We start from the raw sequence: 12,840 nt of genomic DNA on the forward strand, positions 1-12,840 counted from the left end.
CTGTAACCTCTAGTTGCATTGAATAGATCATTACTAGAGCTGATTGGGGAATTTTTGGACTGAGTTTTTTTTTTCAAAACTGTAACCGTTCACGGGAAATGGTTTTGACTAATTTCTCCTTTTGAAAAAAAAATGGAAAAAAGTTACAACATAGTCAAAATATCCCATTTTATTCTAAAAGCTTAGAAGTCTCAAATTTTCCCAGAACAGGAAAACCATTCCCTAACTAGCTCTAATCATTACAACAGGCAGTTTATATTTCATTTTTCCTAGAGTTGATCCCAGGGACCAAAATTCACACACAGAGCAGGCTGTTAAACACCTCTAAATTCAGAGTTCTGGTCTGGCTCAGGGTAGACAGATGCCAGCTCTGAAAGTGGGGGTAGGATGCTGAGCCCCCCACCCCCATTTAAAATTCAGCAGCACTCAGATATGGGGTTTTAATTTTGGATAGCTTTGTTTTTACTCATGTTGTTAATCATAGGCTGGCTATTGATGAGAGTGAAGTGAATAATTAAGTTTTTGGCTGAGTGGCCAAATAAAAAAAAAACCAAAACAATTTAGTTTCAGTTCAACCTGAAATGTAATTTTTTGGGCTTTTCTTGCAAAAATGAAAAGCCTGAATGTTTCATTTTGGATCAAATGAAATATTTTTTTACCTGAAATGAAACAGTTCATATTGGTTTTCAGTGTTTTAACCTTGGACATTTTAAAACAAAACAAAGCTAGTTAAATTTAGAAATTCAATATTTCATTTAGAAAATGTCAAAATGAAAGTTTTGACTATTTAAAAACATTGTTTCAGCTAAACCTATTCACTGAATTTGAGCCAAATTCACAAACTGTTTCAATCAACAAAATGTTGTTTGTTAAACATTTGAAAAAATTTTCCTTGCTTGAATCTTGATCATATCTGCAAGATTCTGCTGCTGATCATATTCCTGTTATTGATCAAATGTATACAAGTCATATCAAGACTATGTGGCCAAGTAAACAACTGGTATCTACACTTGGTTCTCTCTTTTTCTTTTGTGATTCTCATATTTACATGTGGTGGGATTATTTTCTGTTCAGTTCCTTCAGCATGTTTCCCTAGATTGCATCAACCAGAAATGTCAGTGTTGTCACACAGAAAATATTCTAACAAATTAAATAAATAAATGTAGCTGGCTCCACCACATGGATGTTGTTACATGGCTTTGATTCCATCATTTTGCATCATCTAACTGGGATGAGCCATGCTTGAAGGGGTAAATAACTCTCTGCTTTTCAGTTTCAAGAAAATATCTGACAATGTACTGCAATGCTAAGAATAATTTGCTGCCTTGCTATTTGTTTCTAGCCAGTGCTTTAAAATGTAACAACAGTGCCCACAGAGCAACTTTATATTCTGGGATGAATCTACATTATTTTATGTAGAGCAAAGTAAAAAAATTAATTGACTTTTTTTTTTGCTTGTATTCTTTCCTGTATTTCCTTAACTTGACCAAACAAGGTCCACTGAATTCAGTGGGGCTATTACCCTGCATAAAGTTACTCACATGCATAAAGATTTGCAAAGTCCAGGCATATGTCTATATTTTTTCTTTATATTATTATTTTTGGCAATGTGGATAATTAAAAAGTGTAACACTGTAGAGGAAAAAAAATCCTAAGATTCTTATGGTACCTTAACTGTTTTTTTGCATACTGCAATGAGAAGAGGTTCATCGATTTGTAGCCTTTAAAGCCAAGAGGGAACTTTATAATCATCTAATTGGACCCCTTGCTCAGAAGCTCACCAAGTAATTCCTGCATGAAGCCCATAACTACTTTTTTCCAGTTATAGCATATCTTCTAGAAAGAATCCAAACTTAAAGACCTCAAAGATGGAGAATCCACCACATCTCTTGGTAAATGGTAATTGTTAATTACCCTCACTATTAAAAATGTGCACCTTATTTCTAGTCTGAATTTGTCTACCTCCAGCTTCCAACCATTGTATCTCAAGCCCATTTCTTCTAGATTAAAAAAAGCTGTCTATTATCAGAACTTTCTTCCCCATATAGGTTCTTCCAGACACTGACCTTCTCTTAACCTTCTCTTAACCTTCTATGGGATAATCTAATAGATTCAGCTTCATTAATCTCTCACTATAAAACATGTTTTTCAGACCTTGAATCATTCTTGTAGCTGCTTTCAGAATCCTTTACAGTTTTTCAATATTCTTCTGAGGCAGTTTACATGAGAGGATGGATTGTTAAAGCACCCCACTTTTTTTGCTACAGTAGCTCCTCACTCCCGAAATTGACAGCAGTTATCAGGCACCTCACTAGCATGTATCCAAATGACAAAGTACATTTGAACTATTGTTTAAATTGAGAAATCCACATGAGAAGAGAACTGTAATAGTTTTTCACTACTCTGTTTATGAAATCAATCTGAGTAGACTCCATGTCAACATCCGGTTTCTGCTGTCATCCCATACTGATTTCACACTTTGGAAATTTATAGGAAAACTTTTTACCAAAAAGGAAATACAGCCTGCCATATTATCTGGCTTTGCCTGTTACCTAGCAGTGTCAGTGTAAAATTAATCTTGTACTCATATTTTTCTATATATTTTTTTGCTGTAGATTGCTAATGTAGTGAGTAATTCACTCATCTATGACCGATCCCATCTTTATCCTTTTATGAAGGATCCTTTGGGTCTTGCTTTTCTTCCTAGATAAAGAAAGATGGTATCATTTCAGATTGGAGAACAATGCATCATAACTTGCATGTTCACGGATGATTCATAGAGAATACATTAATTTCAGTTGTACAGCAGCCAGAAATCTCATTATAATTTATTTACACGCCATATACTGTACCCTGATGTTCACTGTTACTCATCCAATTACTAAGTTTTTTGGCGAAAATTGAAATAAATAAGGCATTTAACACTTTATCCATTGCTGTGTTTTCTGTCATTGTCTTTCCCTCCTCGTCCCTGCTCCTCCTCTTCTCATGTATTTGTAAAATGCTTTCTTCTTACCCTGTATTTCCCTAGCTAGTTTAACCTCATTTTGTGTCTTGGCCTTTCTAATTTTGTCTCTACGTGCTTGTCGTGTTTTTTTTTAAATATTTATCCTTTGTAATTTGACCTAGTTTCCACTTCTTATATGTGTCTTCCTTGAGATTCAGATCATTGACAATCTCTTGGTTAAGCCAGGGTGTCCTCTTCCCATCTTTCCTACATATTGTATAGTTTGTTCTTGTGCCCTTAATAATATCTCTCTAAAAAACTGCCAACTCTCCTGAACTTTTTTTCACCTTAGACTTGCTTCCCATGGGATTATACCTGCTAATTCTGAGTTTGCTAAAGTTCGCCGCCTTGAAGTCCATTGTCTTTACTCTATTTTCCTTCTTACCATTCCTTAGACTCTCAAATGCCAGCATTTCATGATCACTTTATTGCAAGCTGCCTTCCAGCTTCAGATTTTCAACTAGTTCCTCCCTGTTTGTCAGAATCAAATTCAGAATAGCATGTCCCCTAGTCATTTTCTCCACCTTTCATAATAAAATGTTGTCTCCAGTGCATTCCAAGGACTTGCTGGATAATCTGTGCTATAATATTTTCCAAAGGTGGTGATGGCAACTTCAACTACCCAGATATCAAGTACTGTGTTTTGGATAATTTTATTAATAATAATAAACTTATGACAATTTACACCAGCTGAGGATCCTGCCCCTGAAATATAACGGTTCTTTTGTATAGGTGCAGAAGCTTATCTGAATCTTTATAGCCTTTGTGGGGTGGGCGCTGGTTCTTTCCCTCTGAAGTCAATGGCAGAACTCCCACTGACATCCAAGAGAACTGTAATTGCTGCTAATACTTATTAATAACTAGTTTGTATTTATTTCTAAACATGAAGCTCTCTAATATCTGCATCACAATTGATATTGGTAACAACCATAAAAATACATGTTTAATTTTTATCCACACTGTCTCATTTAAACAGGTGATGATGTTATACTGGAAAATCTTCCAAAGATACAGTGATGTGATCTGAATGATAACATGAGCCTCAGACAGGGTGGATGGTATCTAGGAGGCAGGTACATGGTCTGTATCGATGGTCTAAAAACTGTTTTGGCAGAATGTAAAACACTGAGCAACAGAATGTTGCCATGCTGTATCTGAGGGTAGGTCCATACTTACCGCGCGGGTCGACGCCGTGAGTTCGACTTCTCGGAGTTCGAACTATCGCGTCTAATCAAGACACGATAGTTCGAACTCCCCAGGCGCTCCGGTCGACTCCGGAACTCCACCACCGCGAACGGCGGTGGCGGAGTCGACCTTGGAGCCACGGAGTTCGACCCCGTTGGCGTCTGGATGGGTAAGTCAGTTGAACTAAGGTAGTTCGACTTCAGCTACGCTATTCGCGTAGCTGAAGTCGCGTACCTTAGTTCGAACGCCCCCCCCCCCGTAGTGTAGACCAGACCTCAGTGTGTAGAAGATTCCTTGATTTATTTACATTGACACAGCAGTTAATTTGCCTCCAGCATACTGAAAAATGATAAAAAGTTTAAATATTTTATTTATGCATTTAAGTATAATCAACAGGGTTGAAATCAAAAGATTAATCTCTACTCTCACACAAATGTATTGAATATTTTTCCAATAAATAAAATTACTACTATGTAGTCTTGAACTCAAAAAGGGTATAAAGATCATTTTAAAAAGTCACATGTAATAAGAGGAGAAAACAGATACTATACCCTAAAGTATCTGTGAAAGATTTCTTTTTCAAAAACCTATCTTGGATACATTCAGGCCATAGTTGCAGGCGCTAATAGCTTATCTCACTACCAGTTTAGAAGACACATTCCAATAAACCAGGATAGAAAAAGAGAACTATATATTAGAGGGAGCACATTTAATATTGACAAGTCCTTAGACTATTAATAGAGGATATTTGTCTGACTCTAAGTTCCACATGAGCATTATTCTTCTCCTTTGAGGCTAGGACTTCAGAGCCTAACAAAAGGTTCGCCTTCATCATGATGTTCAAAGATATTTTTCCTGAGATTTACAAATCACACGATTTGGCAGGAAAAAATACTGCACTACTCAGAATCTAACTCTTTTTAAATTTAGGATTTAAGCATCAGAAACTCTACTGAAAGGATAAAATGTCCTGAGCAACACTGATATAAATGTGTCCTATACTAACATAGTAAGAGTCAGTCCCTGCCCTGGAGACCTTTGGTCTAAATAGATATCATAAACAAAGGGGAAATGTTCTCTCTCTTCTACACAGCAATAATACAATGGGGTCTGATTCTTCCTGTGCTATGGCCCTTTTGTGCTGCTTCTCCTCAGGCTGCTCTAACTTGCACCAGGAGATGTGTGCAACACATCAGGATTGACAGAACCCAAGGTCATCCTTTCTCCTTGCTGAATGTCACATTTTTTCAGTTGTAGCCAAGGGTTTTGGCCTTAACGTCCCTTGATTGGGATCAACTGGGATAAAAATACTGTTACTCCTTTTGGGCCTGAGTGGCTAGACAAAAGTTGGGAGGTCTTGCATGTTGGTCTAGTTATGAGATGGAAGGGGGTGATGGAGTTGGTACCTTTTGATGCAATCATGCTGATTTATAAAGAACGTACAGAGTCCTGGCTCCCTGAAAACAGGAAGAACCAAACAACAGGGAATAGCGACTTTGCTTGCAGTCATAAGCCTATTTTTGCCAGCACCACACCAAACTTGTCCCAGGAGTGTCTATCACTTCCTTCTCTGCCTGTTTCTTTCTCTACACATCTTAATCCAAAACAATACCCATGGAAGCCCTCGACCCACATAATTCTAATTCCTGGGTAGACTTGCATCTGCCTTTGCTTTAGGTGGAGGCTGCTATAAAGGAGCCTGTTTCTTACAGCTATCTTAAATGAAGGGTGGCAGTTTCATTTACCAGCTTCAATGATGTTTTGCCCAGCCTTCAATGATACTGTCTCACTAAGGCGTTGTGGCATTCAATTAGTTATTTTTTGTAAATAGTTTGACACTCGATGATGATGATTCCCTCCATTGCTGCAGTACTTATCAGAATTAGGCTATGTCTACACTACGGACCTTACAGCAGCAGCACAGGTCTCCTGTGTATCTGCTCTATGCTTGCAGGAGAGCTCTCTCCTGCTGGCATAATTAAACCACCCCCAACGAATGGCAGTAGCTATGTTGGTGGGACACCATCTCCTGCCAACATAGCACTGTCCACACAGGGGCTTTTGTCAGTGAAACTTATGTTAGAATCATAGAATATCTGGGTTGGAAGGGACATCAGGAGGTCATCTAGTCCAACCCCCTGCTCAAAGCAGGACCAATCCCCAGACAGATTTTTGCCCCAGATACCTAAATGGCCCCCTCAAGGATTGAATTCACAGCCCTGGGTTTAGCAGGCCAATGCTCAAACCTGTTGGTCTGGGGTGTGTTGTGTGTGTGGTTCCCCCACACCAGCCCAAACTCTTGACTGACAAGGTTTGCCAACAAAAGTGCTAGTGTAGACAAGGCCTTAGAAATCTTTCACAGAATGCATATGTAGACTTCATAAAAGAAAAAAGATGGGCAAAATCAAAAGTAGGGATGGGATCAAATCTGTGTCTCATTTTCTTGAAATCCCTAAATTCACCAGGAAAGAATAGGAGTTTGGATAAATGGTTCAGATTAGGGCCCAACTCTAGAGAACAGGCAGTACAAAAATGCATACAAACAGCTCCTCTTTCACATACCTCCCTAGACTGTAATTTGAGCCATAAGGTTTCCCCTGCTGCAGCTGATCAGCCATAATAAATCACTTTGTCATTAATTTGTTTATAGCCTAATTTATTATGGGCTTGAGCCAACACTCATTTAAGTCAGCAGAAAACATCCTATTAACTTAAATGGGAGCAGGATTTGGCCGTGTGATTTTAATACAAGAGTCACAAGCTGTTTATGCAACCCTTGAAATGTTCTTAAAATCAAAAGACTTCAAGATAATTCCGTACAAGTGAATTTATTTTTGAATGATATATTTATTAGCTTTATTTGGATATGATATCCATTTCTTCAATGTGTCATCATGGAATAGGGAGACGACACAAAAAATTGTCACAAGTTATACCGACGGCAGTTGACATTCCCCATTACACAGTACATAATACACCCTAACCCTAGGACGTCTAATATTCTACCTTTCTAACCTTCCTATAACCTGATAGGGCTAGATCTTGATGGTAAAATTCCCCCATTTTGTACTCAAGAACTGAGATTGTTCTTGGAATTTGTGAAGGAGCAGAAAAGGGGGAACTTCTTGCCCCCTTTCTTCACTTTTCCTTGCACTTCCACTCTGGGTTAAGTACAGTCTAGTCCTTAGCCCCTTGCCCTGCTGATTTACACATAATCTTGTGAGGAAAACAGTTTAGGAGCCTGCCTGTTTTGAGTTACTGTATCTTCTTTACATTAGGAAAATGTTATTTTATGATTATTTTGATATTTTATTTAAAATTAAGTTAATCTCCCACTTTTAATAAAGCAGTATTTTTCTGCATATGGGATAACGGTGTAGATTTTGATTTGGACTTCTCTAGCATTTCCCATCTAAGGATCTCAGAGTCCTTTTAAAAACATTAATGAATATGGGCTAGGTCCTACAAGGTAGGGAATACTTCAACCGTGATCCAGTGGGTTCTGTCGCCATTACAAAAGCACTCAAGATTGTGCTTATATTCCATTTTAGTTAATGGAACTGCTAGCATGCTTAAAGTTGAGGACATGTTTAAATACTTTGCTGCATCAGGGCTAAAATGCACAGCAACTTGTAGGATCAAGACCTTAATCCTCTAGTGTGTGAAAAGTATATAAAGCTATATTATATAATTTAAAAATGGGGCAGGGGGAGGGAGAGGTAGTGATTCCTCTCTCTCACTCAGCAAGTCCGTGACCATCGGGAATATCCCCCACAAGACTCTACTCCTACACACACTACATTCTACACTAGTAGGAAAATGTCAAAAAAAAAAAATTTTAAATGGCCTCTCCTACAGTCAGGGCTCTAGGCACCAGCGGGCCGGGCAAGCGCGCGGGCGGGCGGCTGGGGGGGCGGCGTTTGGTGGCTGGTCGCTCCCTCGGGGCCTGCGGCCAGGTCCACCGGGCCGGACGGCGGACCCTGCGCCCGCATGCCGGCGGCGTCCGCGGCCGTCCCGCTCCCTCTTGAGCTCGCCGAGCTCCGCGACGGCAGCCGCGCGCCCGGCCCGCTCCCTGCCGGGCCGCGCGACCCGCGACCTGCCCGCAGGGCATGCGGCGCCCTCTCCAGGATGGAGGAGGGACCCGAGGAGAGGACGCGCCGCGGCGCGGGAGCGGGACGCGCGCGCTGCTCTGGGAGGGGCTGCGCTTGCCTTGGCCCAGCCCTACTGTTTAACTTTCCTACAGTTTAGTTTTTAATGAGAAGGAGAGAAGAGAGAAGAAAGAAAGGAAGAGAAGAGAAGAAAAGAACATCCCTCCTTCTTCGTGATTATCAACCTTCACACAGTTACCATTTCTGCTGCTAATCCATTAATCCTGTCCCCCTCTGCTGAGTCTGTTCTTCTTGAAACAGTATTTTCTGTCAGCAAAGTACAGGAGAAACTGCTTCTGGCAAGGCTGGGAATGGGAGGCCAGCAGCAACTGTGTGGTAAACCTGGTACATAGCAGCTTTGTGATACAGATAAGGAAAAAAAGAGCTGTAATGCTGTACTAAAACACTCATGATATTTGATAGGTACTGTATAATATAAAAATTCCATTACAATATCAACTATTCAGAAAGTTGTCATAAACCTGCATTGTACTTATAAGACAAGGTGGTTGTTCTTAATTTACTAAGAGGAAATATTATTGAATCTACAATTCCCTTAATCTAGAATGTTGGCTATGGCTCTTTCACATGCATTTTTATTAGCCACGCTTCCCTGTGGCATCTATAGCTCAGAATTTTCATCTGCATATCCGAAGAAAAAATCAGGCATGTATAAGATGTGTAATTTTATATGCTGCAGTTCTCACTAATTCTCACAACACAAAGCTCAGAGTATAGGTCTAGTGGCTTAACAATAGGGACTTTTTAAATTGATGTTGCCACAAACATCATTTTTTGTTATCTGATTAATCAAATATAACATCACATCCCAAAGTATTTTTGGAATAAAGTAAAAGAGATTTGCAGTGAAAATCAAAGATCTGATGTGGGATGGCAAGAAGTCTGAATTTAATTGCCCTGATTATCCATTCCATTTCTTTTTCAGCTGTGTAACTCTGTTGACGTCAGTGGAATCAGAGTGACTTAAAACTGGAATAATGGAGAGTAAAATCAGAACCAGTATTTCCAGAATCCTTAAAAGACATTCCACAGTTCCAGAGCTGAGTAAGAAAAGTGAAAGAAAGTTGTATGGCAAGAGAACACGTGGTTCAATGGTCACCAAGGTATGTCCATCTAGGTTTTAAAGGGACCATCTCAAAGTTCTATAAAACAGATCAATAACTGCTTTACAAATAAGTAATGTAAATGTTATTTCCTGGATTGCTCTCAACTAATAGGTAATGCCTATGTTCTTGTGTTCCCAAGATTTTTCAGACTTCTATCAAAAAGGAAATCAATATTAATTATTTTGGTCAGAGATAATATTTTACTAAGCCAAAATACAATGAACATGTAAAATGTGGACTTTAGAATAAACAGAAATTATACGTTGGTTATTTTGGATTTTGCATTTTTATTGTTCTTTTTTTAATGACCCAACAGCAATAAAGATATGGGCTAAGTAACTCACCATCAGGAGCTTTCGAATAAAGAGTGAGGCATATTTTCCAACTAGAACATAGATTCCACTGTCTGTAAAACGGATACAAGCCTAATACATCAGCTTCGGATCCAAAAGGCCTTTAAGAATATAACTAGGTGTAAAAGAGTTGCTGTTTAGCCTCCTGGAATTATAACTAAATACCTCCCAGAGCTCATAGGGGATGTCATCTGCCTTTGAACATTTACTTGCATTTACATGTACCATATGCCAAAAGTGAATAAATTGGAATCAGTCCTGATAGCACCTCGGAGACAGAGAATTTAAAAGAGGAAAAAGCAGTTGAACATCATTGACATACAGTTGAAGTAGAAACTCAAAGATTTTGAATCTGTTGATTAAGTGGTAGCATATAGATAAGGAACAATATCAAGCAGTAGAGGGACTGTGGAACACACCAGAGCTGAGATAATAGACACAGACCGGGCCTGATTCTTCTCTCACTTCCATATTCATTCAAATAAAGTCAGTGAGTCAGACCAGAGTTAAAATCAGTGTGAGAGGAGATTCAGATCCACTGGCAGTCAGAAGCAATGAATGTTTAACCAACCTGTCAGTTACAAATGTTGTACATTTCCTCTTCAGCAGATGGCCATGGAGTCAGAAGCAGCAGCAAGATCTAAAAGAATCAGCATGGCAATTGATTTTGAATTGTAACAAAGAAACTGTAATTAACATCCAAATCAGAGCAGCTTCAGTACTGAGGCTAGATTCAAAGAGCTCATATAATAAATTCAGAGTAAGGGGAAGGCAAATCTCTGTAAATGGATAAAACTCAGAACTGCTATCTGGTGGGAAGGGAAAGGTAAGGTTTTATAAAGGTCATTTCCAGCACTCCTGACTCAGAAAGCGAGGAAACAATCAGCACTGGAACTGAGCTACAAACATGTTTAGATGAGAGGCTGGATGGAAGAAGGTTCCAGGAAGGAGATTGCATGGAACAGAGAACAGATCATCCCTTTCAGCTGTATCATCATAGGAAAGATATGAGAAGTAGCATGTGCAGAAATATGGGACCAAATTCTCAGCTTGTATAAATTGATGTAGTTTAATTGAAGCCAGAACTACCCTGCTTTACTCTAGCTGGAGATCTGGCCAGTTGTCCTCCCTGTAGCTTTGGCTCTGTCCAAATCTTCATTTTATTCTGCTTCCTCTTTATCCATGGATGTCTTCAGTCCCCTGAGGTAGTACTAACACTGGGTGATCTCCAGGCTCTCAGTTGGATCTCAGTTGGAGGTCCCAGTTATTTGTTCTTCCTCCAGTAACTACTTTGATTGGGGGATGCATGGGGACTGAAAAGTAAAGAGCATCAATGGACATTTTTCTTGAGCAGAGAATGCAGAATTTGTCTCTAAATTAATATGAATGACTGCAGTTTTCTGTTAGTATGCTTTACACAAACACTCCTCCAGAAATAGGAGATAAAAGGAAAAATGTCTGAGCATTGATGATTAAAATAAATAGGGGACAGATATGCTCAGTTTGAAGCCAAAGCCTTGATGCTTCATTGTGTTATACCAGTTTTGTATTGTGTAGTTCCATTTACATCAATGTAGCTATATCGCTTAAAACATGGTAGAGAATCAGGCCCAGTGTCATGAATTCCGCTCAGCATGTCACTTTAACATATTGTTAGAGACACACGTTCCTTCTTGTCTTTCTGTTTTTAATCTCATTGGGTGAAATCTTGAAATTCTTAGTGTTTATCTAGTCAACACTCTTTTAAGGACTTCAATACAGGAATCCTAGAGAAAGTGCTTCATCTATTTCTGCAGGCAATCTCAAGTATAGGGCATGTGAATGTTTCTGACTCCAGGATATAAGCCACAAGCGTAACTGAAAGCAACATTAGAACAACAAATAGCCCAACCTGCTGAGCTAAAAAAACAAAACAAAAAAGTGCATTAAAAAAGAACTCACTCTCACTCCTAAAATAATTAGTTCGTATTTACGTGGTGGTGCCTGTATCCCCATGCCTCGGCGTAGTATGAAAACTCAAAACAAATATTTCAAAAAGACAGCATAGTCCAGCAAGCAGATACCAGAACTGGCATAAAAAATAGCCTTTATTAACCTACCCCTGCACAGAATAAATAAAGACTTCAGAGGCAAACAAATATGTATAAACCAGACTCTGCCACCCTCAAGTGGGAAGTACATCACTCCTCAAGCCTGAGTAAGGGACAGAGCAGAATTGCTCCTAGCCTGATTCCGACCTTGCTCCCGAGGGGAAACAACCTGGCACAGATTACTTCAGCAGCAGCCAAAGGGAACAGCCAATGCTTTATGTCAGCAGCAAATTACAACCCATCCCATCCAAACGCATCTACTCAAGGTGACAGGGAGGGAGTAGCAGGTGGCAGTGCCCACTTAATCTAGTGGACTGATAATTAGCATTGGGGTAGACTGTGCAGGTACACACAGAGTGGAGCAAGAGGCTTCTTATTCCTTCATGCTTATGTGCAGGCATGTAGGCCAAGTTAAAATCTAGCCCAAAATCTTTTGTGTCAGCTGGAAAGGGAGGAAAAGGGTCTGTGTTATATTTTGGCTTTTATTAAGGAGGAGAGCACTGCAACACTATAGCAAAGGGTGGCCACCTATATTTTTAGGGCTTTAGGTATTGAAAAAAGCATAGGTTGCTGAGTGTGGCCATCACAGAAACTCTGAGGAAGTATTTGTGCTACTCCTGTCTAATGCAGCTGCCGTCGGAGTGGCATTTAACACAAGCCCCAAGTGGAGCACAGTGCAAAGATACAGTCCAGAGGTCGCAAACGAAGCAATTCCAAAGTGGCTCCGTCTCACAAAACATGTTCAATAAAGTCGGTCCTGGAAGCTTTAATGATACAGCACTTGATGTCCATAGCAATTACTTAAAAAAGGAGCAGATGAGTGATAATACCACACTAGACTGCTAAAGCCAGTCAGAGAAGCAGTACCCTGTATATGATGAAGAACATTTAATGAACAAGATGTCAAAGAGACAGGTTTCTTGCCGCTTC

General features: G+C 39.5%; 1 long non-coding RNA gene across 1 annotated transcript; it reads left to right on the forward strand.

Moving 5' to 3' along the window:
• The first annotated feature begins 4,005 nt into the window (after positions 1-4,005).
• On the forward strand, positions 4,006-10,852 carry LOC120403115. Its single transcript, XR_005597478.1, has 3 exons — positions 4,006-4,080; positions 9,287-9,464; positions 10,430-10,852. It is a non-coding gene; the product is annotated as an uncharacterized LOC120403115 (long non-coding RNA).
• Positions 10,853-12,840: the final 1,988 nt, after the last annotated feature.

The sequence above is a fragment of the Mauremys reevesii genome, linkage group 4 (genome assembly GCF_016161935.1).
Source record: "Mauremys reevesii isolate NIE-2019 linkage group 4, ASM1616193v1, whole genome shotgun sequence".
In the NCBI taxonomy this organism is placed as follows: domain Eukaryota; kingdom Metazoa; phylum Chordata; order Testudines; family Geoemydidae; genus Mauremys; species Mauremys reevesii.